The sequence below is a fragment of the Helianthus annuus genome, chromosome 12, assembly GCF_002127325.2.
Source record: "Helianthus annuus cultivar XRQ/B chromosome 12, HanXRQr2.0-SUNRISE, whole genome shotgun sequence".
NCBI lineage: Eukaryota > Viridiplantae > Streptophyta > Magnoliopsida > Asterales > Asteraceae > Helianthus > Helianthus annuus.
The window spans coordinates 67,666,439-67,694,132 of NC_035444.2; the positions used below are offsets into that span (position 1 = coordinate 67,666,439).

Sequence of the window (27,694 nt, forward strand, 5' to 3'; positions counted from 1 at the left end):
AATCCACAGCATCCTTCTTCATAGTAGGCCAATAGTAAATTGGATTTCAGGATCCTCAATACATCTTAGATATGGTCCTGCAAGAGATCGTTTGTATAGCATGTTATTCAATATTGTAAATTGAGATACCATAATTTTGAAAGCCCTGGGGTTTTCTCCTGTAGGGATGTCTCAATGTTGGATATATCTCATAATTGGGAGTGTGACACCTGTGTCACTTCAGCCATCAAACAAATATCAAACCAATGAAATATTGTATTTCATACTTGATATTTGTATAAACATGTGTATCTTTTACACATATCAATTCTTGTTCGATTTCGGGCTCTAAATCGCTTTCTGGAAGGTTATATGCGCACTGATGCGTAAATATAACCAGTTTAGTGCAACAAACATTCCGGAATAGTGACATAGGCTTAACATACCTTAAATAACCTTTATATAACTTAGAAATAAGTTTTGGAAGGTTTGGTATACCGAAATCAAGTTAATTCGCTTACAGGGACTAAAATTGACAAACTACGAAAGTATGCCGATTTGAACTGTAACGAACATTCCGGAACATGCCCATAAGTTAAACACACCCTAAATATCCTTTACATAGCTTATAAATAGGCTTTGAGGGGTTCGGTGTGCTAGAATAAACTTTTGGGTCATTCAGGGACTAAAAGCGTCAAAAAGTGCATAAGTTTGCACTTTCGCGCATAACATACGTTCTGAATACTTCTTGACATCCAAAAATTTATGCAAGCATTAAAATATTTTATTTTAATGTTTGGCATGAGAAAAATCCATTCGTCGCGCAATTTGGATCGTCTTTCGCGCTTATGCGCATTTCGTCGTAATTAAGCGAACATCGCGATCGTACGACCAAACGAACCGACATCCGAGATATTTTTGAGCATGTTTTGAGTTCCCTACACTTTATCTTCATTTTAGAGCCTTGAAATGAGGTTAACAGGGCTTAAACGTGCCAAAAATAGGACAAAATACATGTTTCTGAAGTGCAGGACTAAAATGCAATTTCTGAATACTTAGCCATGCGGCCCGCGTGAGCCCATGTACATATCTGAAGCGGGCCGCCTGAGATGCCCAGTAACAGAAAACTAATTTCTGAAACAGCAGCTGGTATTCGTTGAACTTGGACATGTTTTTGATCAATCTAGGGGCAACTTTTGATGGTTTTTAGCTACCCCTTGTATTGTAAAACAATGGGCACAAGTGGAGGGCCAAGATTAAAGCTCGATTATCGAGAAACGATCCTAACGGTTGTGCCTTTCCTATAAATACCCAACCCATTTGCCCATCTTCCTCACATTTAATCTGATTCAAAGCCTTCTAAGTGGAAGTTTATACTTCCTACCTGAAAGCGAATCGGGTTAAATCTTGCGGGGACCTTCTGTAAGTATTCTTTCGCGTTTTTCATTCGTTTTAGCATTAAAGTCAAACTGCGTTTGACTTTCTGCATTGACCAGTTTATGGTCAACGCGAAGTTCGGTTGAACTTCATAACGTGAGCGTAATCACGATGGTTATAGTCCCTAGTGACTATACCCACTGATTACCACGTTATCTAGGCTCAGTGACGAGTCGTAGTTTCGACCAAAATACGTTTCCTCGCGTATTTTGTAGCCAAACTACTCTAGGGTATTAAAATCGTTTGTTTTAATACCAAACCTGTTTTCTAACTTTACTAAACATGTTCTAGCATGTTTAGCTCGTCACTTTTAGATTTGTGCTTGTTTAGGGTCGTAAAGGTAAGCAATCTAATCAATCGCTTATACGTTCGAACCCGACCCATTTGGTCGATCATTAGGATCCGACTAAACGCTTTAGGTGACCATAGTTGTATAGGGAATAACCTTCCGAGGTTATACCTTATGGTCACGTCGTTTAAGTAGTTGTATGATAAGTAGTTCTTATGCCTTAGGTAATTTACCAAAATGCCCTTTTTGCGCTAAAATTCATTTTAAGCCTATGTAACATAACTTTTGACATATAAACTGTTGTTGGCAACAATATTAAACATGTTAAGGCATATCTTGCTTGTCATAGGACTAGTTAGGCATTCCGAACGCGTTTTACGCGAACGACGCGTTAAAGTAGCATAAGCTACCTAAGCGGGTCGTAACGGGTCAAAAGCACTTAGGATAGGTTTCGCTTTAGTACGTAGGCTTTGTTAAACCATATTACATAAGTTCCCCTACTTATTTGGTTTACGAACCCTCGTACTACCCGATCCCCCGATTTAGGTCCGGTTATTTATGTAGTTATCTATATAGGGTGCCGTTTGATTCCGTGATCCATCTAGCTTTGCTTCGTTGTTGTTCAAGACTTATAAGCACCCTCAAGTGAGTACATAGTCCCCTCTTTTACTGTTTTTCAAACATTTTGGGGTGAAACACATGTGCCTACTTGTTACTTTCATGATTTCATGCTTTTATATCATATACTTGCTATGTTCACTAGTACACTATTAGTACATGATTTCATTATGTTTTTGCTATGTATGCCCATTGTGTGCATACTTAGTACATCGTTTTACATGACATTTTATGCTACGTATGTTCGTTTAGCGCATACTTAGTGCATTGTTTTACATTACCTTTTCATGCTATGTATGTTCATCATACTTAGTACATTTAGTTTTTCATCACATGCTTACATTTTGGGTATGACATTTGGTTTGTTTAAGTGGGACCATATACATTCATTAACTTTGATCACGCCGCTCGTTAGTAGGTAATGGTACCATAGGAATTGACAACTCCCGTTCCTGACATCCTGGGTATGTTTGGATGGAAGGAATGACCGAATTCGATTAAAACATTTAGACAGATAGACCTTTAAATTTGTTTAGGGGTTTATCACCACAGTCACAAGGCTTGGATGTATGCATTTTCACAATACCGCATAAATGTTTGTATTCAATATAGGATGCATTTCCACAAAACATAACATTGATTTAAACCACGTTTTAGTTCAATACATTGTTTTGTGCATTTTTACACATGGTTTAGTGGATACATATTTCACTTGCCATACATGACATTTTGTTTACACATTACATGATTGACATTTGTCATAGACATTTTGACATGGTTTTCACAATGACATTTGACAATTGGTTTAGACATGGGCAATTTACATTGGTGGTTTTGTTTGGGTAAGTGACTTAAGTAACGAGACGTATGTAATGTGATACAAGCATGGTGGATACGCCGTTGGTACTTCCTATATATAAGTGCTTGTACTATATTACATGTCGTAACGTTATTTAAATCATTTAATTTGGATTTACACATTTTTACACAATAACATATTTTTCACAAGACATTGTTTTACAAACACTTATTTTATACAAACTCATTTTTACTTGGTTATTCATTTAACCTTACACTACTCTTTTACATATCATCTATCCTATTATCACTTTTCAAACGTTTTATAAAAGCAAACACTTAAACTGGATTCATGACAAGTTTTCATTAAACATTTTCTTAAACCTAAGTCATGAATCCTATTTTCACAAAACCTATGTACTCGCCGGCATTTTTATGCTGATATATTTTCACATGTGTTTCAGGTACAATAGTTGATGAAATTTGATGATGATATTGATGCATGCTCACATAGGATTGGACGAGGCCTTAGTGACATTAAAAAGATGCAAGACTAGTTAAATTTTGTATTACTTCTTTGTTTGATAAGACATTGTAACTCTTAAATCAATAAAACAACATTTCAATTTCCATGTGTTATGAAACAATGATTCTGTTACAATACTCCCCGACGATTCCGCCACGTTTTGTTGTTTTACGTGGTCGGGGTGTGACAGAAAAGTTGGTATCAGAGCTCATGGTTATAGGGAATTAGGTTATTAGTAATGCTTTGACCTAGTCTATAACCTTCCTAGGACCCTAACGCGAGTTTACTTGCGTTTAGTCATAAAACAACACCGTCACTTATCCTTAGGTGACAATCACAACAAGAACGTAAATTTGATCCGCTTTGAAAACTAATCATCTGTTCTAGGATAATTGATTACTAGGTTTTGAACCCTTTGTTATAAGGTTTTGAACCCTTCCAGTTTGACTCATATTTGGCTTAGTGCCTTTCGAGTTTTCAAAATCCCGTCAAAGTTTGGGTCTAAATGATGTGAACACGTGCAAACTGGAAGAGTGAATGCCTGTACTCTGAGTTTTCTGTCTAAGGCTAGAGTGTTCGTACAAATCCGCAGTATCGGACCAGTCACTCTTACCTGGGAACTCTTGGGGTGAGTGTTCACTTATAGGCGAGCATGTCTTCAGCGATACATTATTATGACCCGCTTGCTTTGATTTGTCACTGTCTCATTTGTTTGCCTTAGGTAACAAACAAATGATCGCAATTCGTATGCATTGCCTTTCTGTTTTGTTTATCGGATAACATTTCATTTGTTTCTTCCTATGTCTTTCATTTTCTTCTAGAATATCTCTTCATCTCAACAACGGTCAGATGTCCGAGCAAACAGCCAAATTTGCCCAGCAAATAGGAGAAGTAATTCTGAAATCTGTGGATCTAGGCATTGCCATGTATCGTCTCAAAAATGGAGCCACTCAAGAGTCATCGAAGGAAGCAGAAGACAGGCCTGCACCAAAATCAAGAAAGAGAAAGGCTTCAAAGAAACCCGCAGCAGTTACACCTAATCAAGCGGGACCTAGCCAAGTGGCAGCGCCACCAGCTAGGAAGCCGTACATAGGAACTGCCCCATGGTGCAAACGATGCAACCGTCATCATTCAAACCTCGTACCCTGCTCCAAATGTACCTACTGTGGACGGTTGGGACATTTGATTAACATATGCCGCTTTGCTATCCAAAACAAAGCTGCTATAAATCATGCTGCTACCTAACTCCAAGTCAACCCTACTCAAGCTCGTCTTCAGCCTGGTACTTGCTACAACTATGACGAAACGAGCCATTTCAGGAACAAATGTCCGAAGATTGTCAATACAAATCCAAGCCTTGGATAAGCATTTGGCCGAGCAAAAGATATTACTGTCTTATGCCTTTGTTTCTTTTGTTTTCTTGTACTGTGAAATGATCTGTTTTGTTCATAAATAAAAGTCGTTGTTCGCAATTCTGATATACAAATGTAGTTACATGTGTGTATGGCATTTCTCTATGATACCTACATCAGGGTACTATGATCTTTACAAACTACTCTTGTGATTCTCCCTTTCAAGTGATCACTCATGATTTCCTCCAAAATTTTAAGTACTCGTTTCATTCTAGGAACAAAGTACAAGAAATAAAGCGAAATTTTGAGTAATCGTGCTTTTGCGCATCTGTGCCTTTGAATCCTTGGTTAGATAACTAAGGGTATTTTCAAATCTCATACCCGTTACGTTCTGATTTTTCAACATGCATAACATAAGTTTTCAAAACAACCTTCATGACTTCAAAAACATTTTATACATAGTTCAAAAACGTTTTTTATATGGTGTATTTACTTAACATATCATATGCATGATTTCGAAAACATTGTCTATATTTTCAAAAACAACCTCCATGATTTCAAAAACATTGTCTATGTTTTCAAAAAACGACCTTCATGATTTCAAAATGTTATTAATACAGTATAATTACTTATATCAAGTGCATGATTTCAAAAGCATCATTCATGTTCAAAAACCTTATACATAATTTCAAAATTCATCCGACATGATTTTTAAACATTTTTATAAATATACCTACCTAATACACCTACTTTATGATTTCAAAAGTATTATATTTTCCAAAAACATTGAACACATTTTAGAACCCCATGCATAGTTTTCAAAGTATTTTCCTCATACATTGACTTAACCTTCAAATTCCGCTTCATATGTCGCCTTGGCATACCTAGCATCTCAACTTCATAAGTATTTTTACTTCATGTTTTGACTTAAGCACATCCAGTGCAAGGTTTCAAAACATCTTCAACTTCTAAAATCCATATGGGATTTTTTTTATCTTCACAATTAGACCCTTGTGGATGATTATCATTCAAATCAGAGTCCTTAATTGGATTCCTTGTGTACCTAAATTCGAACATTTTGATTCTTTGCAATCGAAATCGAATTTCCTATTTAAGATCTTCTATCTTCATAGTTAGATTCTTGATAATGTTTAAAGCACTAATCAAAATCCGCTGATTGGATACCTGGTGTGCTTTAAATGCATATGCACAGTTAACAGAACAAATTAAATGATGACAAATTTAAAACCAATTTAAACAATTATGTGATTATGTGTTTATGCACCTTGTGTTTTCTTTTATGCATTTTGTGTTTTTGTATACTCTGGATATTCGTTATCCAAATCCTCGTAGAACCTTTCATATCTTCATATGAGGGATTCATAGTAGGATATTCAAAAAGGTACTACCTCAAATCCTTATTGGCTTTCTACGTGATAGTCAAGACCCTTGGATTATATAGTGCCATTCCATCATTCAAAGAGACCCTTTGAGTGGTCTAGTCAAAAGATTGATTCAGAATCTGGTTAAGAATGACATATGGTGATATAGCTGAACAGACTCCATGGTAGTCTATTTAAATCATTCATTGATTTAATTAAAAGACCCTATGGTGGTCTAGGCACAATCATCACCGGCTCGTCCATTGTTTCCTTCCCCTACACATTATAAGATGCACTACGTGACTATGCAAGGAATTACGTAATTATGGATGCATACATAATTACGAAGTTCAGTGCACGGAAACCATAGTAAGACTCATTATGTGTAAGAACCAATAGTGGCAACCATAACAAAATGTGAACAATGTAATAGAGGTACGGTGGACGCACCATTAACGCTTTATATACTTGATATAAGTGACCCTCTCACATTATAAGCATGATGTTATTTAAAGTTACTAAAAGTTCGGGACTCTAACCAGTGTTGTTCGATCTTTTCAACTTCATGTTTCAAGCTCTCACAAGTTTCCTCTAAATAAATTTCGGGACGAAATTTCCTGAAGTAGGGGAGACTGTGACACCTGTGTCACTTCAGCCATCAAACAAATATCAAACCAAAGAAATATTGTATTTCATACTTGATATTTGTATAAACATGTGTATCTTTTACACATATCAATTCTTATTCGATTTCGGGCTCTAAATCGCTTTCTGGAAGGTTATATGCGCACTGATGCGTAAATATAACCAGTTTAGTGCAACAAACATTCCGGAATAGTGACATAGGCTTAACATACCTTAAATAACCTTTATATAACTTAGAAATAAGTTTTGGAAGGTTTGGTATACCGAAATCAAGTTAATTCGCTTACAGGGACTAAAATTGACAAACTACGAAAGTATGCCGATTTGAACTGTAACGAACATTCCAGAACATGCCCATAAGTTAAACACACCCTAAATATCCTTTACATAGCTTATAAATAGGCTTTGAGGGGTTCGGTGTGCTAGAATAAACTTTTGGGTCATTCAGGGACTAAAAGCGTCAAAAAGTGCATAAGTTTGCATTTTCGCGCATAACATACGTTCTAAATACTTCCGGACATCCAAAAATTTATGCAAGCATTAAAATATTTTATTTTAATGTTTGGCATGAGAAAAATCCATTCGTCGCGCAATTTGGATCGTCTTTCGCGCTTATGCGCATTTCGTCGTAATTAAGCGAACATCGCGATCGTACGACCAAACGAACCGACATCCGAGATATTTTTGAGCATGTTTTGAGTTCCCTACACTTTAACTTCATTTTAGAGCCTTGAAATGAGGTTAACAGGGCTTAAACGTGCCAAAAATGGGCCAAAATACATGTTTCTGAAGTGCAGGGACTAAAATGCAATTCTGAATACTTAGCCATGCGGCCCGCGTGAGCCCATGTACATATCTGAAGCGGGCCGCCTGAGATGCCCAGTAACAGAAAACTAATTTCTGAAACAGCAGCTGGTATTCGTTGAACTTGGACATGTTTTTGATCAATCTAAGGGCACCTTTTGATGGTTTTTAGCTACCCCTTGTATTGTAAAACAATGGGCACAAGTGGAGGGCCAAGATTAAAGCTCGATTATCGAGAAACGATCCTAACGGTTATGCCTTTCCTATAAATACCCAACCCCTTTGCCCATCTTCCTCACACTTAATCTGATTCAAAGCCTTCTAAGTGGAAGTTTATACTTCCTACCTGAAAGCGAATCGGGTTAAATCTTGCGGGGACCTTCTGTAAGTATTCTTTCGCGTTTTTCATTCGTTTTAGCATTAAAGTCACACTGCGTTTGACTTTCTGCATTGACCAGTTTATGGTCAACGCGAAGTTCGTTTGAACTTCATAACGTGAGCGTAATCACGATGGTTATAGTCCCTAGTGACTATACCCACTGATTACCATGTTATCTAGGCTCAGTGACGAGTCGTAGTTTCGACCAAAATACGTTTCCTCGCGTATTTCGTAGCCAAACTACTCTAGGGTATTAAAATCATTTGTTTTAATACCAAACCTCTTTTCTAACTTTACTAAACATGTTCTAGCATGTTTAGCTCGTCACTTTTAGATTTGTGCTTGTTTAGGGTCGTAAAGGTAAGCGATCTAATCAATCGCTTATGCTTTCGAACCCGACCCATTTGGTCGATCATTAGGATCCGACCAAATGCTTTAGGTGACCATAGTTGTATAGGGAATAACCTTCCGAGGTTATACCTTATGGTCACGTCGTTTAAGTAGTTGTATGATAAGTAGTTCTTATGCCTTAGGTAAATTACCAAAATGCCCTTTTTGCGCTAAAATTCATTTTAAGCCTATGTAACATAACTTTTGACATATAAACTGTTGTTGGCAACAATATTAAACATGTTAAGGCATATCTTGCTTGTCATAGGACTAGTTAGGCATTCCGAACGCGTTTTACGCGAACGACGCGTTAAAGTAGCATAAGCTACCTAAGAGGGTCGTAACGGGTCAAAAGCACTTAGGATAGGTTTCGCTTTAGTACGTAGGCTTTGTTAAACCATATTACATAAGTTCCCCTACTTATTTGGTTTACGAACCCTCGTACTACCCGATCCCCCGATTTAGGTCCGGTTATTTATGTAGTTATCTATATAGGGTGCCGTTTGATTCCGTGATCCATCTAGCTTTGCTTGGTTGTTGTTCAAGACTTCTAAGCACCCTCAAGTGAGTACATAGTCCCCTCTTTTACTGTTTTTCAAACATTTTGGGGTGAAACACATGTGCCTACTTGTTACTTTCATGATTTCATGCTTTTATATCATATACTTGCTATGTTCACTAGTACACTATTAGTACATGATTTCATTATGTTTTTGCTATGTATGCCCATTGTGTGCATACTTAGTACATCGTTTTACATGACATTTTATGCTACGTATGTTCGTTTAGCGCATACTTAGTGCATTGTTTTACATTACCTTTTCATGCTATGTATGTTCATCATACTTAGTACATTTGTTTTTCATCACATGCTTACATTTTGGGTATGACATTTGGTTTGTTTAAGTGGGACCATATACATTCATTAACTTTGATCACGCCGCTCGTTAGTAGGTAATGGTACCATAGGAATTGACAACTCCCGTTCCTGACATCCTGGGTATGTTTGGATGGAAGGAATGACCGAATTCGATTAAAACATTTAGACAGATAGACCTTTAAATTCGTTTAGGGGTTTATCACCACAGTCACAAGGCTTGGATGTATGCATTTTCACAATACCGCATAAATGTTTGTATTCAATATAGGATGCATTTCCACAAAACATAACATTGATTTAAACCACGTTTTAGTTCAATACATTGTTTTGTGCATTTTTACACATGGTTTAGTGGATACATATTTCACTTGCCATACATGACATTTTGTTTACACATTACATGATTGACATTTGACATAGACATTTTGACATGGTTTTCACAATGACATTTGACAATTGGTTTAGACATGGGCAATTTACATTGGTGGTTTTGCTTGGGTAAGTGACTTAAGTAACGAGACGTATGTAATGTGATACAATCATGGTGGATACGCCGTTGGTACTTCCTATATATAAGTGCTTGTACTATATTACATGTCGTAACATTATTTAAATCATTTAATTTGGATTTACACATTTTTACACAAATAACATATTTTTCACAAGACATTGTTTTACAAACACTTATTTTATACAAACTCATTTTTACTTGGTTATTCATTTAACCTTACACTACTCTTTTACATATCATCTATCCTATTATCACTTTTCAAACGTTTTATAAAAGCAAACACTTAAACTGGATTCATGACAAGTTTTCATTAAACATTTTCTTAAACCTAAGTCATGAATCCTATTTTCACAAAAACTATGTACTCGCCGGCATTTTTATGCTGATATATTTTCACATGTGTTTCAGGTACAATAGTTGATGAAATTTGATGATGATATTGATGCATGCTCACATAGGATTGGACGAGGGCTTAGTGACATTAAAAAGATGCAAGACTAGTTAAATTTTGTATTACTTCTTTGTTTGATAACACATTGTAACTCTTAAATCAATAAAACAGCATTTCAATTTCCATGTGTTATGAAACAATGATTCTGTTACAATACTCCCCGACGATTCCGCCACGTTTTGTTGTTTTACGTGGTCGGGGTGTGACAGGGAGGATCCATGATCCTGAATGAGATTGTGTATCATCACTAGGGACACTTGCAGAATCCTCTTCTATCTCCATAGCTACATGATCCTCAATAGCAGGGGTTAGGATATGGATAATAGGGATTTTGATATCCTCTGGAATCTTCAAGGATGATCCTAAATTGGCCAGTGCATCAGCTTCTGCATTCTCCTCTCTTGGTACATGTGTCAAACTAAAAGATGCAAAAGAGAGTACAATTCTTTGACTATCTCTAAGTATTTGATTAGCTTTTCACCTTTAACAGCATAGGATCCATTAAAGTGATTAGTGATTAATAATGAGTCTACATGTACCTCAAGATACCTGATCCTCATATGCTTGGCGATTTGCAAACCAGCTATCAAGGCTTCGTATTCAGCCTCATTGTTAGTAGTTTGGAACTCACAAGCTATAGAGTAGGGTATTATGTCCCCCTATGGCGATTTTAATAGTATTCCAAGCCCAGTTCCTTTGACATTAGAGGCTCCATCAGTGAAGAGTATCCAAGGATCCTTAGTTTCTTCAAGCTGTTGGACTTCTAACTCAGCTTCCCTTTGCAAGTCACTACTGAAATCTGCCACAAAGTCAGCTAAGGCTTGGGATTTAATGGCGGTTCTAGGCTCATATCTTATATCATAAGCACTGAGCTTCACTGCCCACTTAGCCATCCTTCCTGACATTTCAGGTTTCCTGAGAACATTCTTAATTGGAAAATTAGTCTTAACAATAATGGCATGAGTTTCAAAATAATGTCTTAATTTAGTGGATGCCATGATTAAAGCAAGGATAAGTTTTTCTAAATGTGAATACCTGGATTCAGCATCAAGCAAACTCTTACTTACATAATAAACAGGATGTTGTATACCTTGGTGATCCTTAACAAGGACCGCACTTACTGCTTTTGAGGATACTGCTAGGTATAAGGATAATATATCCCCCTTTTCTGGTTTCATCAAAGCGGGGGCTGAGGATAGGTAATCCTTTAGAGCTTTGAAGGCACTTTCATGCTTCTCAGTCCATTCAAATTTCTTGTTCTTCCTCAGGATGTCATAGAATTCCTTGCACTTTTCCGAGGATTTAGATATGAACCTGTTTAAGGCTGCGATCCTGCCTGTTAATCTTTGCACATCCTTAGCATTGGCAGGTGATTTAATGTTCACAATAGCCTTAATTTGCTCTGGACTTGCTTCAATGCCCCTCTTAGTCACCATATGGCCTAGGAATTTACCTGCTTTAACACCAAAGTGACATTTGGAAGGATTTAGTTTCATATTAAATTTATCAAGGATATTGAATGCTTCCTCCAAGTCTCTAAGGTGATCCTCAGCTTTTCTAGACTTAACCACCATGTCATCTATATAGACTTCCATAGTATGCCCAATTGATCCTTGAACATCATATTGACTAGCCTTTGATAAGTAGCACCTGCATTTCTTAGTCCAAATGGCATAGCAATATAACAATAAATACCAGTTGGGGTCATAAAGGCTGTATCCGCTTGATCAGATGGTTCCATTTGAATTTGTTGAAATCCAAATGAAGCATCCATAAAAGTTAACAGTTCATGACCCGCGGTAGCATCCACCATGGAGTCAATGTGGGGTAATGGGAAAGGATCCTTGGGACATGCCTTATTTAAATCAGTAAAGTCGACACATACCCTCCACTTTCCGTTTTTCTTTTGAACAACAACCACATTGGCCAACCATCTTGGATACTTAACCTCTCTTATCATACCTGCTCGGAGGAATTTTTCTACCTCCTCCTGGATAACGGCATTTCTTTCTGGTGCAAACTTCCTCCTTTTTTGATGGATTGGTTTGAATGACCTGTCAATGCCAAGTTTATGGGTAATTATATCTTTAGATATACCTGTCATGTCTTCGTGTTTCCATGCAAAGATAGTTTTTCTCCTTTTGAGGAAGGATACCAAATCCTCTTCTATTTTGCCAAGGATCCCTGATCCTATGTAAATCTTGGATTCAAGATCATGAGGATCCATAAGGATTTCTTTTACATCCTGCTCTCTTGCCTCCAAGACATCCCTTGGAGGATACTTTAATTGCTATTGCTCTCTAGGCCTTGAGGCTGGTTTCATTGATGATGTGTAGCAATTCTTAGCCTCTTGCTGATCACTCTCAATTTTCACCACCCCCCGTGGACTAGGAAGCTTTACACATTGATGATAAGTGGATGGGACTGCCTTCATGTCATGTATCCAAGGCCTGCCAAGGATAATATTACAACAGGATAAGCAATCTATAACACAAAAATATTGATAAGAATGTAATCCTTCGATATAGATTGGGAGTTTGATGTCCCCCAGAGTATTCTTGATCTCCCCACTGAATCCCACAAGCACTGAGGATCTTGGTATAACATCGGATTCAGGAATATTCAGCTTCTCAAGGACATCAAGTTGGATGATGTTCACAGAGCTTCCTCCATCTATAAGGATCCTGCGAACAAAATGGTTAGAAATAAAAAGAGTAATAACAAGACCATCATGATGAGGATCCTAAATGTCAACACGATCATCCTCATCAAAAGTTATGACTTTATCCTTGGTAACACTGGACGTTTGAATGGGTCTCTCTCCATTATCCATCTTGGTTTCCTTGGCATGTCTTTTGGCTGCTGAAAAGGAAGTACCACAAATGTCTGATCCTCCGGATATGAAGTTTATAACTTGTGCATCTGCTGGAGGAGCTGGAGCTTTTTCTGGGATCCTTTTAGGATCTTGGGTTCTTGATTTCTTTCGTCCCAAAAGTTCCTTTAAGTGCCCCTTGCTTAACAAGTAACCAATTTCATTTCTTAGTGCAATGCACTCTTCAGTGAGATGCCCAAAATCCTCGTGATAAGCACACCATTTTGATTTGTCTTTCGTAGCAGCTTGTTTATCACTTTTTCTTGGCCACCTAGCTTTCTCACCTAAGTTCTGCATTGCAAGAATCAGTTCATTGTTATTAACAGAAAAACAGTATTCAGAGATTGGAGGATAATCCTCATCATCCTCTTCCTGTTCTACTGCATGCACATTCTGGTTATCAGACTTGTTGTAGGATTTGAACTTGTTGTTCTTGAAAGAGGATCCTTGCTTTTCCTGTTTTGAGGATCCTGCTAGTCTCTCCTGGATCCTTTTGTCATCCTCTAACCGGATGAACCTAAGAGCCCTGGTTCTTACTTCATCGAGATTCCTGCATGGGGTAATAACAAGATCATCATAGAATAACGAATCCCTAAGTAAACCCATTTTAAAGGCTTCTACAGCCGTAGCTATATCCAGGTTAGGGATATCTAAGGACTCCTTACTAAACTTAGTGATATAATCTCTAAGTGATTCATTTTGACCTTGAGTTACCCTATACAAATCACTAGTTAATCGTTCAAACTTTCTACTACAAGAAAATTGATTATTAAACAGGTTAACTAGATTAGCAAATGAAGTAATAGAGTAGGGGGAAGACTTAGCAGCCATTTAAGAGCTGATCCTGTGAGTGTGGATCCAAATCCCTTGCATAGACATGCTTCCTTTAACCTTTCTGGGATGGGGTTAATCTCCATCCTTTCTCTGTATTGAGCTATGTGTTCTTCAGGATCTGTGGACCCATCATAAAACTTCATGGTTGGTATATGGAACCTTTTGGGTATCCCAACATCACAAATAGGTGGTGCAAAATGAGATATTTATGGCTCCCATCTGCAATTTCAGGAATAGGCTTAACCACCCCTGGAACACTGGATATCATATCCTTAAGCTTTTGTAACTCCCTAGCCATAGTTTGATTGATACCTGTATCCTGCATAAGGCCATGGTTAGTGGTATAAGAATTATTGAAAGTGTTACCTCCCGGCGGATTCAAGTTCAGAATCCCGGATGTGAATCCATATTGTCGAGACTCTGGTATGGCTGAAGGACCAGAAGAAGCAATGGTTTGCATTGGAATAAAGTCTCCTTGATGGACATTAGAACTTCCCGGTTGCAAACTTCTTAATGATCCTTGATCCTGGGAAACATTGGATCCTTGATGCATTGTGAACGGGGGTCTTGGAGGATAATCCATGGATCCGAAAACCTGAGAGGATCCTTGAGGCTGAAAGGAGGATCCTTGAACCTGAGAGGATCCTTGAACCTGAGAGGATCCTTGAACCTGAGAGGATCCTTGAACCTGTTGCGTCCCCATGTATCCTCCTGAGCTAACGAAGGATCCTTGATGCTGAGAGAAGGATCCTGCTGGTTGAAAATAGGATCCTAGAGCCTGAGACGTTGCTGAGGATCCGCAGTGCATTCCTCTTGTTCCACCCAAGTATTGGATATCTGGAGCTGCAGAATGCTGAGAGGTTATGACCAGAGTGTCGAAATTCAAATATCTAGGCATCAATGGGGAATGATCCTCTGCCGATCTCTTCTGTTTCTTGATATCTCCAATTTCTCTGAGAATTCTTTCGTTAGTCTTATCCTGCTGCTGTATGTGATCCTTCATCTGCAAAATTAAAGTAAAAAGGTCACTAGTAGTAGGAGTATAAGATGCAGAAGAAGTTTTTGAGAAAATAGGAGTCAGTTTCTTTTCGGCATTCTTCTGGGATCCAGAAGGTGGTGGAGGCAAAGGTGGAACGCCTTGGGATGAGTTGACCGCAGACATTGCATTTGAAGTGGTTTTTCCTTGAGAAGCCATCTGGTTGAATGTGATGAACCGGAATAACCGAAATGAACGAAATTTCTCAAAAATGAAGCACCAATTGCCACACGGTGGGCGCCAAACTATTTTGGTCAAAAATCAAGCAAAGATAATGCAACCAAATCTTTATGTGTGAGGTGTGATGCTTGAATCAATGAACAATATTGAGGATCACTCAGAAATGTAATGAACAAGTGACACAATGATTTATACGAGGAAAAAGCCCTTGATCAAGAGATGATCACCGGCATAAAAAACTTCGGGTGATGGAAACTACCGATCACCAACTTAAATTAAACAAAATGTGTGTTACAACTTCGGATGATAGCGAGCTAGTTACAAGGATCGCTAGAGTAAAATGTGTAACAATGATGTGTAATCGCCGAGCAAAGTGTTGTAAACTGAGGAGAGCAGTACGAGTGTATGTGTTTATAGCCAAAAATAGCTAAGTGTTCTAATCTAGCTCGCTATCCCCTTTTAAATTTAGTAAATATCTAAATAACTAACTATCCGCAATTCGTGCACTCTTCCCACGACCTCCATAACGTTCACCATGGTCAAGCACGTGTGGAATAAAAGAGAATATGCTCCAGGAATATCGCCACGACTAAGTCCAAGCACGTACTCCTGCAAAACAATTCCATCTTCAAAGTAGACAATCGTTAGTGTAAGGATCACTATGATGGTCCTGGATCCTGATCCTACAATACTCTCTGAGGATCACCAATTCAGACAGAATTAAGGATCCTTAAACCCGACAGCAATTGAGGATCACTGATCACAGGAAAATCTTCCCCTAACAACGGTCTTGTTATTACATTGTTTATTTCTAACCATTTTGTTTGCAGGATTCTTATAAATGGAGGAAGCTCAGTGAACATTATTCAACTCGATGTCCTCAAGAAAATGAACATCCCTGAATCAGAAAATATCCGAAGACCATCGGTTCTTGTAGGATTCAGTGGAGAAACCAAGAACACATTGGGGGACATTAAACTTCCCATTTACATAGAGGGAGTTAATTCTTTTCAAAAAAATTTTGTTATAGATTGCTTATCTTGTTGCAATGTTATCCTTGGCAGGCCATGGATACATGATATGAAAGCAGTTCCATCTACCTATCATCAGTGTGTTAAACTCCCTACTCCATGGGGGGTGGTGAAGATAGAAAGTGATCAACAAGAAGCAAAGAATTGTTACACTTCATCGATGAAGCCAACCTCAAGACCTAAGGAGGCATAGCAATTAAAGTATCCTCCAAGAGATGTACTGGAGGTGAGAGAACAAGATGTTAAAGATATCCAGATGGATCCTCAGGATCCTGAATCCAAAGTATTTATAGGATCCGGGATCCTCGATAACATTGAACAGGATTTAGTGTCCTTCTTAAAAAGGAGAAAAGCTACCTTTGCTTGGAAGCACGATGACATGACAGGTATTTCTAAAGATATTATTACACGTAAACTTGGCATTGACAGGTCATACAAACCGATACATCAGAAGAGGAGAAAGTTTGCACCTGAGAGGAATGCCATGATCCAAGAGGAGGTAGATAAACTGCTCAGAGCAGGTATGATTAGAGAGGTAAAGTATCCAAGGTGGTTAGCCAGTGTGGTTGTTGTTCAAAAGAAAAATGGAAAGTGGAGGGTATGTGTCGATTTCACTGATTTAAATAAGGCATGTCCCAAGGATCCTTTCCCATTACCCCACATTGACTCCATGGTGGATGCTACCGCGGGTCATGAGTTGTTGAATTTTATGGATGCTTCATCTGGATTCTAGCAAATTCAGATGGAACCATCTGATCAAGAGGATACAGCCTTTATGACCCCTACTTGTATCTATTGTTATATTGTTATGCCCTTTGGACTAAGAAATGCAGGTGCTACATACCAAAGGTTAGTAAATATGATGTTTAAAGAGCAAATTGGATACACGATGGAAGTCTATATTGTTGACATGGTGGTTAAGTCCAAGAGAAGTGAGGATCACCTTAGAGATTTGGAAGAAGCATTTGATATCCTTTATAAATTCAGCATGAAATTGAATCCTTCCAAGTGCCACTTTGGCGTAAAAGCTGGCAAGTTCCTAGGTTATATGGTGACAAAAAGAGGGAAAGAGGCAAGTCCAAAATAAATCAAGGCGATTGTGAATATTAAGTCTCCTGCCAATGCCAAGGATGTGCAAAGATTGACAGGAAGGATCGCAGCCTTGAACAGATTCATCTCAAAGTCATCAGAGAAATGCAAAGAATTCTATGACATCCCGAGAAAGAATAAAAAATTTGAGTGGACTGAAAAGCATGAGAATGCTCTCAAGGCCCTTCAGGATTACCTATTCTCAGCTCCAGCCTTATTGAAACCAGAAAAGGGGGTTATATTATCCTTATACTTGGCAGTTTCTTCTAAGGCAGTAAGTGCAGTCTTTGTTAAGGATCATGAAGGTACTCAACATCCTGTATACTATGTAAGTAAAAGTCTACATGTCACACCCCAACCAATGGCGGAAACATCGGGATGAGACGAAGTGTGAAGATTGCTAGAGACATCATAACGCTATTTGTGACAATATTTAATAAACCGATTTCATTTCATAGATAAATTGCCAAACATACAAGGAAATTCAAATAACAACATGTTCAAGGGAAATACGTAACAACATAATCAAAATTGATACAACATATTAAACCTAAACGTCTATATGTGTATCTAGGCATCAACGCTACTTCTTTTCATAGCATCGTCATCATCAACCTGTAACATGTTTAAAATACAATTCAATGCAAAAGCAAAGGCGAGTATACAAGTTTAAGCATAAGTATAAGTATAAGTGTAAAAGTTTAAAACGAATCCACATGGCAACTTAGTCTATACGAGATCAACCTAGCGTGGCATGCAATATTTGTAGCCAACCTTTGTTTACGCAAGAAAGTTTAATTAATTCAACATGACCCAAGTCTAAGGGGGGCGGTGCGTTACTCCTATAGCGCTATACAAGTTGAAGGGAGGCTCGTGAGAGCTAATGACTAAAACATATCACATAAGTATGGTCCACGTAAGCATCAAGTATCATAACATAGTATTCATGTATAAGGATTGTTTTGTGCATTGCATAAAGAATAAGTTTAAGTGTAGTTTAATAGTAAAACATGTTACACCCCAAAAAGTGGTAAACATAAAAAGGGGGTTGCGAGTATACTCACATAATTGCTAAGTCTTCCGATTATCCAAGTGTTGACGAGTGTACGAGTTTAAGAGGATGGAACACCGCGGTTACCCTATATGGGCAAACGGTGGTGCATGAGTAAACGGGAATCCAAGAGAACGAACGAGAGTGTTTATCCTAGATATGAAAAAAATATATAACATAGCGATTTGTTAAAATTCATATGTTAAATATAGTCCTAATAAACTTGTGTTGAAAGTTGACGTCTTTGGTATTTAATAAAAACCCTTTTAATCTTTTAGTTTACCAAAAAAAAAATAACACTATAAATATATATTGCTGTCAATTCAAGAACATTACACTTTCTAAAAAAATAAGTGTAGTAAATTTGTTTTTGGATATATATCAATGACACACTTTTTTTTATTTAAATCATCCTCCATAATAATTATTATTCTACAACAATTAAACCATTTAAAAAAACTTGTAAGTTAAATAGGAACACAATTTTACTTAAAGATGGGTAAATTCCTATTAGTAAAACAGTAACTAATGTCACTACAAGAAAACTGGGTTTTTAGTACGCGCAAAAGCGTCCTAAAATGCTATTTTATAGGACCTTTCATTTAATAGGACCAACGGTAAAAGCGTTTCATGTAAAGGGGTCGTAATAAGTCTCAGAACTAAAAAAGCGTCCTAACATCTCAAATTAGATTATGAAACCAATTTTAAGGTCGCGTAATATGTCTTTGAACAACCAAAAATAGTGTCCTAATAAAAACATATTAGGACACTTTTACGATGTTCTAACATGTGCTTAAATACTTTTAATCTTTTGATACACTTACAAGCGTCCTTAGAAATTAATTGATAGGACCCTTATGATGTAACATTATGGCTAATTTAGTACCAAGAAAAGGGTCCTAATATACCAAATAAGATTATGAAACCAATTTTATGGTCGCATAGTATGTCTATAGACAACTTAAATAGCGTCCTAAAAAGAACATATTAGGACACTTTTACAATGTTCTAATATGTGATTATCTACTTTTAATTTTTGGATACACATACAAGCGTCCTTAAAATTAATTTATAAGACCCTTATGATGTAACGTTATAGCTATTTTAATATCAAGAAAATGGTCTTAATATCCCAAATAAGATTATAAAACCAAATTTATAAACAGACCTTCAACATATAACATCCTAATAGTTATTGTATAACATCAACTAATGAAAGAATCATTATACTTCAAATAAGCATGTTCTTAACAAAAACACTAACCATAAATAAGTTATAACATTATCTAACATAAAGTCTTAACATTTAACAAAGAAATTAAAAGCAATTAAAGAAATAAGAAGCATAAAATCTTTAGTCATCATGTGTCCTCAATCCTCATAGACTACCTACAAATAAACCATCAATGTATAAGCATTAAGTTCCATGATATTAAAATTATTTGTATCACAAATTTAACAAATACATACCGAGATGAATGGATAGGGCCATGCGATGGATGCACCAATACAATCTTGAATTGTAGAAAATAAACCATATGGTCTTACCAAGTTTTCATCTTTTTTTATTTGTACTTGAACGTTTACCTTACACCATTCTGGTCCAATCTCTGTACCACCAACTAGATCATTTAGGTCCAAGCTCTTGAAGTGTACCAAATTGAATGAGGAAGAACGACGACCCGAAACATCTTACAGGCGGAATGGAGTAGGCCTGTCAATGGATAGATATAGATTGGATCATGATCCGATCCATTAATGATCCAACTTAAATGGATCATGATTCGATCCAAGATCCAAGATAATGGATCGTGATCCAATCCATATCCAAATAATTTTAAATGGATGGATCACTATCCGGACGATCCATATAAAAAAATATAATAAAAACCTCTAAAAATAAAAAAAAATAAAAAAATTTAAAAAATCTTGTTGCGTCGGCCAAAACTAATGTTTAATTCAATCATATAATAATTAATCTAGAAACAAGTTTAAAAAAAATCGTTCCATAATATTCATATTCCATAATCTAATATTAGTCTAACAAGTATAAAAAGAGTTTAATAATAAGGTAAGAAACCTGTGATGAAGTTTATATAAAGTCGTTCCTGGTTTAATTGTACTATTCTTTATTAAAAAAAAAAAGAATAATGTGTCCATACTCATATTATTAATCCGCAAAAGACAACCATAAAACTAACAAATCTTACCCATTATAACATCAAATTTATATTTTAAGAAATGAAAACTAACAAGTACCAGAAAATCAAAAAAAGATGATTGAACCCGAATCTAGAATGGTACGGTTATCGGGTTACATTTCCACCTCTGAAAACTCGAAGAAGCCAACCCGCTAAACCCAAAACCTGATTAAATAAAAAAAAAAAAAAACTTGAAGAACACCTTAGATAAAAGATTAAAACACAAAGACATAACTTGACTCATTTCTTTCCAATTTGTGCACCAGTTACTCAACTCCAAAACATGAATTCCAACCAAATATGTGTTCTACATGAGCAACAATCAGACCAAAGATAATCAGGTGCTAAATCTATGGTTAAAAAGGTGCTTTTACATTTAACTTGATTACAGATAATCAGAATATTAACCGAATTTTATATACCCTTCAATCCAACTATCGTAGAGAAAAACAAGCTAACATCAGCTGCAAATAACTATTACATATAATGCATATACCAAGAAAATTGTAAGATTAAAGATGAATTACATGACACAAAAGCATACGTTATGTAGTTAATTCAATTTCATCAACATAAAAAGGGCTATTTAATCTATATACGAGATCATTGCCATAGAAAACTATTAAATTCAAATGGCAGACTCTTCAAAGGAAAGCAATTTAAGGATAAATAATTCGCCAATCTATATACGAGATCATGCCATAGAAAACTATGAGGCTATAGGGTGTGGTCATGACCCTCATGACCATCATAACCCTCAGTGTTAGTGGCATGTAACTCATCTTTAATCCACCATCCAAAACCATTACCCTAAGGGTATGGTCATGACCCAAATCATTAGCCCCTTATTTATTATCTTTGTCTAAACAAAAAGGAAATGATTTGTTGAAAAATGAAAAGGAGGACCATGGTTGCCATGGTTTAATCCATGCAAACCATGGTGGATCAATCAAGGGGGTGGTGTAGCCTTCCATTCATGTTCCTAGGTGGCAAATCATGTCCCAACCATAATCCCCACACCCTATAGCCTTAAGTACCCTAACAGCATTCACAACCCTTCCATCTTTTTACCCCATAATTTTACTAAAAACAACTATATTATTTCTCTCATTTCAATTAAATAATATTTTTTATAATTTTATCATTACTTTCTCTTTCCTCCACTCACAACCACTTCGAAAATATATTAAAAAATTTTAGAGGGTGCCCTCAAATTTACATATGAACAGTAACATATTCTCTCTTCTCGACTCACAACCACCTACAATCACTTTTCATAATATAAAAAGTTCCCTCATAAATTTGGGGATGGATTGTGAATGCAATATTATTATATAGATTTATAGATCAACAACACATACAAATCAAATTAACGTATGAAGCCAGAACCATCGACTAAAAAAAGGCACCCTTATCAGAAGCCAGAACCAATTGTTTCAAAGTTGTGCTTATTAAAACACTATGGGAAATCAATAATGACATTTTTATCTCAAATCATTCATAACGGATTAAAAGAAGCAAAAATGATTTAAAAAAAAACCCAAACCTAACTACAAATCATTCATATTAATAGAAATGGTGAAAGCCTATCTAATTACAAATCAAAGAATAAAAACAAATAGGATCCCGAATCCTAAATACAATTTTTTTTAAATACAAATTGAAATTGAAATCAGAATTGTTCAACTAAACGATCAACAGATGAATCAAACTTAAAAATCGAATAGCTTCAATCAAAAATTGAGAATAGTTTTTCAGTACATTCAGATTTACGAACCTGTATTTATGGCAATCAAGAAAGCAGGATCAGTTCTTCAAAATCAAAAAGCTGAGAATTGCTAAGCCCTGCTGGGAGATGTGAAACGTGACTGTGAATTTTGGGGAGAGGTTAATTTGTTCAAAACCCTAGGAATTCTGAAAAGCTCTGACGGGTTAGAAAAAGGCCCAGCATTAGATTTTAATTTTGCTGACGGTCACAATTAAAAAATAAGGCCCGCGAACCATTGATGGGACACTAACAATTAAATGTCCTAAGGGGAGGGGTGGTTCACTAGTGATAGAATTTATCATTTACAAGCACCAATCAAGTTCTGCCATGTCATCGACCATTTTTCCATCACTCACAACCTTTTTTAGTGGAGGTGGTCATCACTCATCACCACACCCAACAATTTCCCCCAACCAACAAATACCCTCACAAAACAAAACATTAACGCGTGATGGAGATAACGAAAACCGGATTGCGTTAATGTATCACGTGTTTTAGTTTGTACCGGCGGTGGGAAATAACGCGTTGAAGGAGCAGTCCGTGATAGAATAACGCATGGCCCCGGGTCCTCTAATACAGTACCACATAATGGGACACTAACAATTAAATGCCTTATAAAGTACTATATTAGGATCTACATTTTAAGTGTCCTATTAAATTATATGATAATAGGACCCCAAAAAATCATCTATCCTATTAAATAGTTTTTAGGACACCGGTTTAGTAGAGTATATTATAAAAGGACCCCAAAAGTTCATTAGTCATATTAAATAGTTTTTTAGGACCATCTTTTACAAGCGTCCTACAAAAAAGGTCCTAAAAAGCCATTTTTGTTGTAGTGTGTCTTAAAAATTCATAAAGTAATTTATTTCAATAAAGAAACCCAAACGTAAATCTCAAACATTGCATTTTTTTCTTTTTATTCATTTCTGGATTGTTAATAGTATAAATATTGAAAACGAAAAGGGAAGGTTAATAACAGACAAGGAAGAGGTTATACCGACGTCGTGTGACGGTTCCCATTGTGAATCTCCATCCGGCAAGCTCGGTTCGCTCCGGCAGATTTCCGGCGACGATACGAGTTCCGGTGTCGGCTTTGTCCTTGATGTTTTAGGTGTCTCCGTTGAAACGTTTATTGAGTGAACAACAAAAAAAACGCAGATTGTTATGAATGTATTACACCAACAGGTTAAACAATTAAATCGAACGAAAATATGCCAACAGAAAACATACGGAATAAGGAGATATATACCGAAACGAAACGCGTTGCGATGGCCGTAGCATCTTTGTTCCGTCACCTTCGCAGCGCCGTGCTCGGTGAACGAACAATGGAGGAAGGTGAGGGAGATAAAGGAATGTGTGGATGGCTTTGAAAGGGTGTCGTAGAATGATTATGAAGGGAACTGATCAATGACCATGTTCTTGATGCATAACAAGGAAGTGTGGCAATTACATCTCCAATCCCGACAAATCAGAAATCAACAAACAAAAAAAAGGAGGGTTATGGTTTGGTGGTGGTGGTTTGCGGTTGTAGGGTTTATAGAAAAGAGAATGGTGATTTAGTTAGGTTATACGCATATATGGATGGCGATAATCATGAATCCACACTAAGTTCCCTTTAGTTCTAATACTTGTAGCAATTAAATAACCAACTTTCAAACCTTCACAAGTAAGCCCCTCTAGTTGTGTATATATATATATATATTTTCTTTTAAAGTAAAATGAAGTTTAAATAAAACCATATAAGTAACAATATAGTGTGATAAATAGTAATAGATAAATGAAAAATTCGTATATTTAGTTATTACGATTCAGACCCAGTCTACAAAACAAGTTGAGTTTTTTTTTAAGGCTCGTTTTTTCGTGTATGTTACACTACTTGATGCTGAGTCCAGGTATTCTCATTTAGAAAAACTTATTCTTACTTTAATCATGGCATCTACTAAATTACGTCATTATTTTGAAACTCATCCTATTATTGTTAAGACTAACTTTCCTATTAAGAATGTCCCCAGAAAACCTGAAATGTCAGGAAGGATAGCAAAGTGGGCAGTCAAGATTAGTGCATATGATATCAGATATGAACCAAGAACTGCCATCAAATCCCAAGCCTTACCTGACTTTGTGGCTGATTTCAGTAGTGATCTACAAAGGGAAGCTGAATTGGAAGTTCAACAACTTGAAGAGACTAAGGATCCTTGGATACTCTTCACAGATGGGGCTTCAAATGTCAAAGGAACTAGACTAGGCATACTACTAAAATCGCCACAAGGGGACATAATACCCCACTCAATTTCTTGTGAGTTTCAAACTACTAATAATGAGGCTGAATATGAAGCCTTAATAACTGGTTTGCAAATTGCCAAGCACATGAGGATCAGGTATCTTGAGGTACATGTAGATTCTTTGTTAATTACTAACCACTTTAATGGTTCTTATGTTGTTAAAGGTGAAAGGCTAATCAAATATCTAGAGATAGTCAAGAAATTGGCAGAGTCTTTTGCTTCTTTTAGTTTGACACAGGTACCCAGGGAAGAAGATGCAGAAGCTGATAATTTAGCCAACCTTGGATCATCATTGAAGATTCCAGAGGATATTAAAATTCCCATTATCCGCATCTTAGCTCCTGCTATTGAGGATCAGACAGCTATGGAGATAGTAGAGGATTCAGCAATCATACCTAGTGAAGGTGCACAGTCAAGTTCAGGATCCTGGATCCTTCCGATCCTAAGATATATACAACATGGAGAGATCCCTACTGGAGAAAATCCTAGAGCTTTCAAAGTCAAGGTATCTCAATTTACAATACTAAATAAATATTATATAAACGATCTCTTGCAGGTCCATATCTAAGGTGCATCAAGGATCCAGAAATCCAAGAAGGTCTGAAGGATTTTCATGAAGGATATTGTGGAAACCACACTGGGGGCAGAGCACTATTCTCAAGGATCCCTAGAACAGGATATTATTGGCCTACCATGAAGAACGATGCTGTGGATTATGCAAAGAAATGTGATGCTTGTCAAAGACATAGCAATATACTTCATCAACCAGCGGAGCTCCTACATCCTATATCCTCTTCTTGGCCATTCATGAGATGGGGAATGGACATAGTTGGAAAACTTCCCAAAGCACCAGGAGGAAAAGTGCTTATGCTTTCTATGACTGATTACTTTTCCAAATGGATAGAAGCTGAAGCCTTTGCACAAGTCAGAGAAAAGGAAGTGATATCCTTTATTAAAAGAAACATCATTACTAGATTTGGCGTACCTTCTAAAATTGTTTGTGATAATGGATCCCAATTTATTGGGAGTAGAACTACTAACTATTGTGACAGCTGGGGGATTAGGATGATGACATCAACACCAGTCCACCCACAAGCTAATGGTCAAGCAGAATCATCAAACAAGATCATTATCAACAACTTGAAGAAGAAGCTTGTATCCAAGAAAGGGAAATGGGCAGAAGAGCTACCCTATGTGTTATGGGCCGATAGAACAACTCCCAAGAATGCTACTGGCTAGACTCCATTTTCTTTGGTGTTTGGAGCTGAATCTGTGATCCCTACAGAAATGGTAGTCCCTACTATAAGGACAAGCATCCGTGATCCTGAAGGAAATGCTGAAAACTTGGTTCAAGATTTGGATACCATAGAAGAACTCAGGGATTTAGCAAGGAAAAGATTGGCTAGTTATCAACAAAGGATGGCTGGAGCTTATAACAAAAATGTTAGGATCAGGAAATTTCAAGTTGGTGATATGGTGATAAGGAAAGCATTCCAAAATACCATAAATCCTTCTGATGGCAAGCTAGCACCAAAATGGGAAGGCTCCTATCTAATTGAAGCTGAGGCAGGAAAGGGGGCATATCGTTTATTAACAATGGAAGGTGATCTATTACCAAGGGCGTGGAATGCTGTCCATTTGAAGAAATATTTCATGTAAGAAGGATCCAGGATCCTTGATATCCTTTTATCCAGTATATATTAAGGATCCTCAGAGGATATATGATCCTCATTCTGGTAATGATTTCATTATTATTTCTCTTATTCTTTCAATTATTTAACTATAAGGAGAAAGATCTTGGATCTTTTATCCTTTTTCATCAAGTTCTGAGTTTTGTAGAAGTAGGTGTAATCTTGGCAAAGGATCAAGTATCCAATCGATTCTCCAAAGTCTTTGGGTTTATCCCCAGTTCATTGGGCTTGTCCCCAGATTGTTGGGCTTGTCCCCCATTTAAGGTATCTATTACCTTCTACGAATCAGGTTCTTACACCTTCGCCAGTTGCGCACGATTATCCTAGTGCAGTTAAAGGCAATGGGACCAGTACCCGCTTTAGGGGCTGAGAATTTCATTGTACTGGCTGTATTTAGGATCCTAAGTATAATGGTAGACCTACCATATATCCGTTCCTAAGGTTTCTAACGTTTTCACGTTAGCTAAGGTTTTGGCATTTTCATGTCACTAAGTTTGGATAGTCGCCAGTTTGGGCCATACTCCAGTTTACACAAGATCCTTTGGGCTTGTCCCCAGTTTTCGGGCTTGGCCCCAGTTTTTGGGCTTGTCCCTAGTTTATTAGGCTTGTCCCCAGATTGTTGGGCTTGACCCTAGATACTAATACTTGCTTTGGAAGATGGCTTAGTCCCAAGTTATATCTTATTGCAGGTTTTCAAAGTTAAACAGTTAAGGATCTAGGATCCGAACTTTCTATCAGATTTTATCCTTTGTTGGTACAGCTGTAAGTGTTAAGGATATAGAATCCTAACTTGGATTCCCTGGTATGATCCTTATTAATTTTAACTTTATTCTTGGTTTGTTGATTATACCCTTATTCTTTGACAACAGGATATATGATCCTAGATCATATGATTTTTTAAAACTTTTGATAAAAGGATATGCGATCCTTGATTATATCCTAAATTCTTTAACATAAGCTGATTTTGGCACTCATTTGATACTTTTACCAATAACTTGTGAGTTATAAAATTATGCAAGGACAATTGATAAGTAAGTATACACAAATCAATAACACAAGAGATAGCCAAAAGTTAAGATTTAAAGTTAAGATTTTATTTATTTATCAAGTTCAACCCTTTAAAAGGTTGTCAAAATTGCCAACCCAAGCTTCTACCAGCAATAGGTGGCCCGTCCACTTGGGTTGGCAAAGGGTGTCCATACTAAAGGCTCGTTA

General features: G+C 36.8%; 1 long non-coding RNA gene across 3 annotated transcripts; it reads right to left on the bottom strand.

Annotated features, from left to right (window-relative positions):
* Positions 1 to 19,729: 19,729 nt before the first annotated feature.
* LOC110895232 lies at positions 19,730 to 24,023 on the bottom strand. 3 transcript variants are annotated; one of them, XR_004874076.1, is made up of 5 exons: positions 23,504 to 24,023; positions 22,513 to 22,583; positions 20,794 to 20,900; positions 20,005 to 20,248; positions 19,730 to 19,923 (listed from the first exon to the last, which is right to left on the bottom strand). It is a non-coding gene; the product is annotated as an uncharacterized LOC110895232 (long non-coding RNA). The 3 variants fall into 3 exon arrangements; XR_004874075.1 differs by having other exon boundaries at positions 22,513 to 22,659; XR_002566990.2 differs by lacking the exon at positions 23,504 to 24,023 and having other exon boundaries at positions 22,513 to 22,698.
* Between the last annotated feature and the right edge of the window lie 3,671 nt (positions 24,024 to 27,694).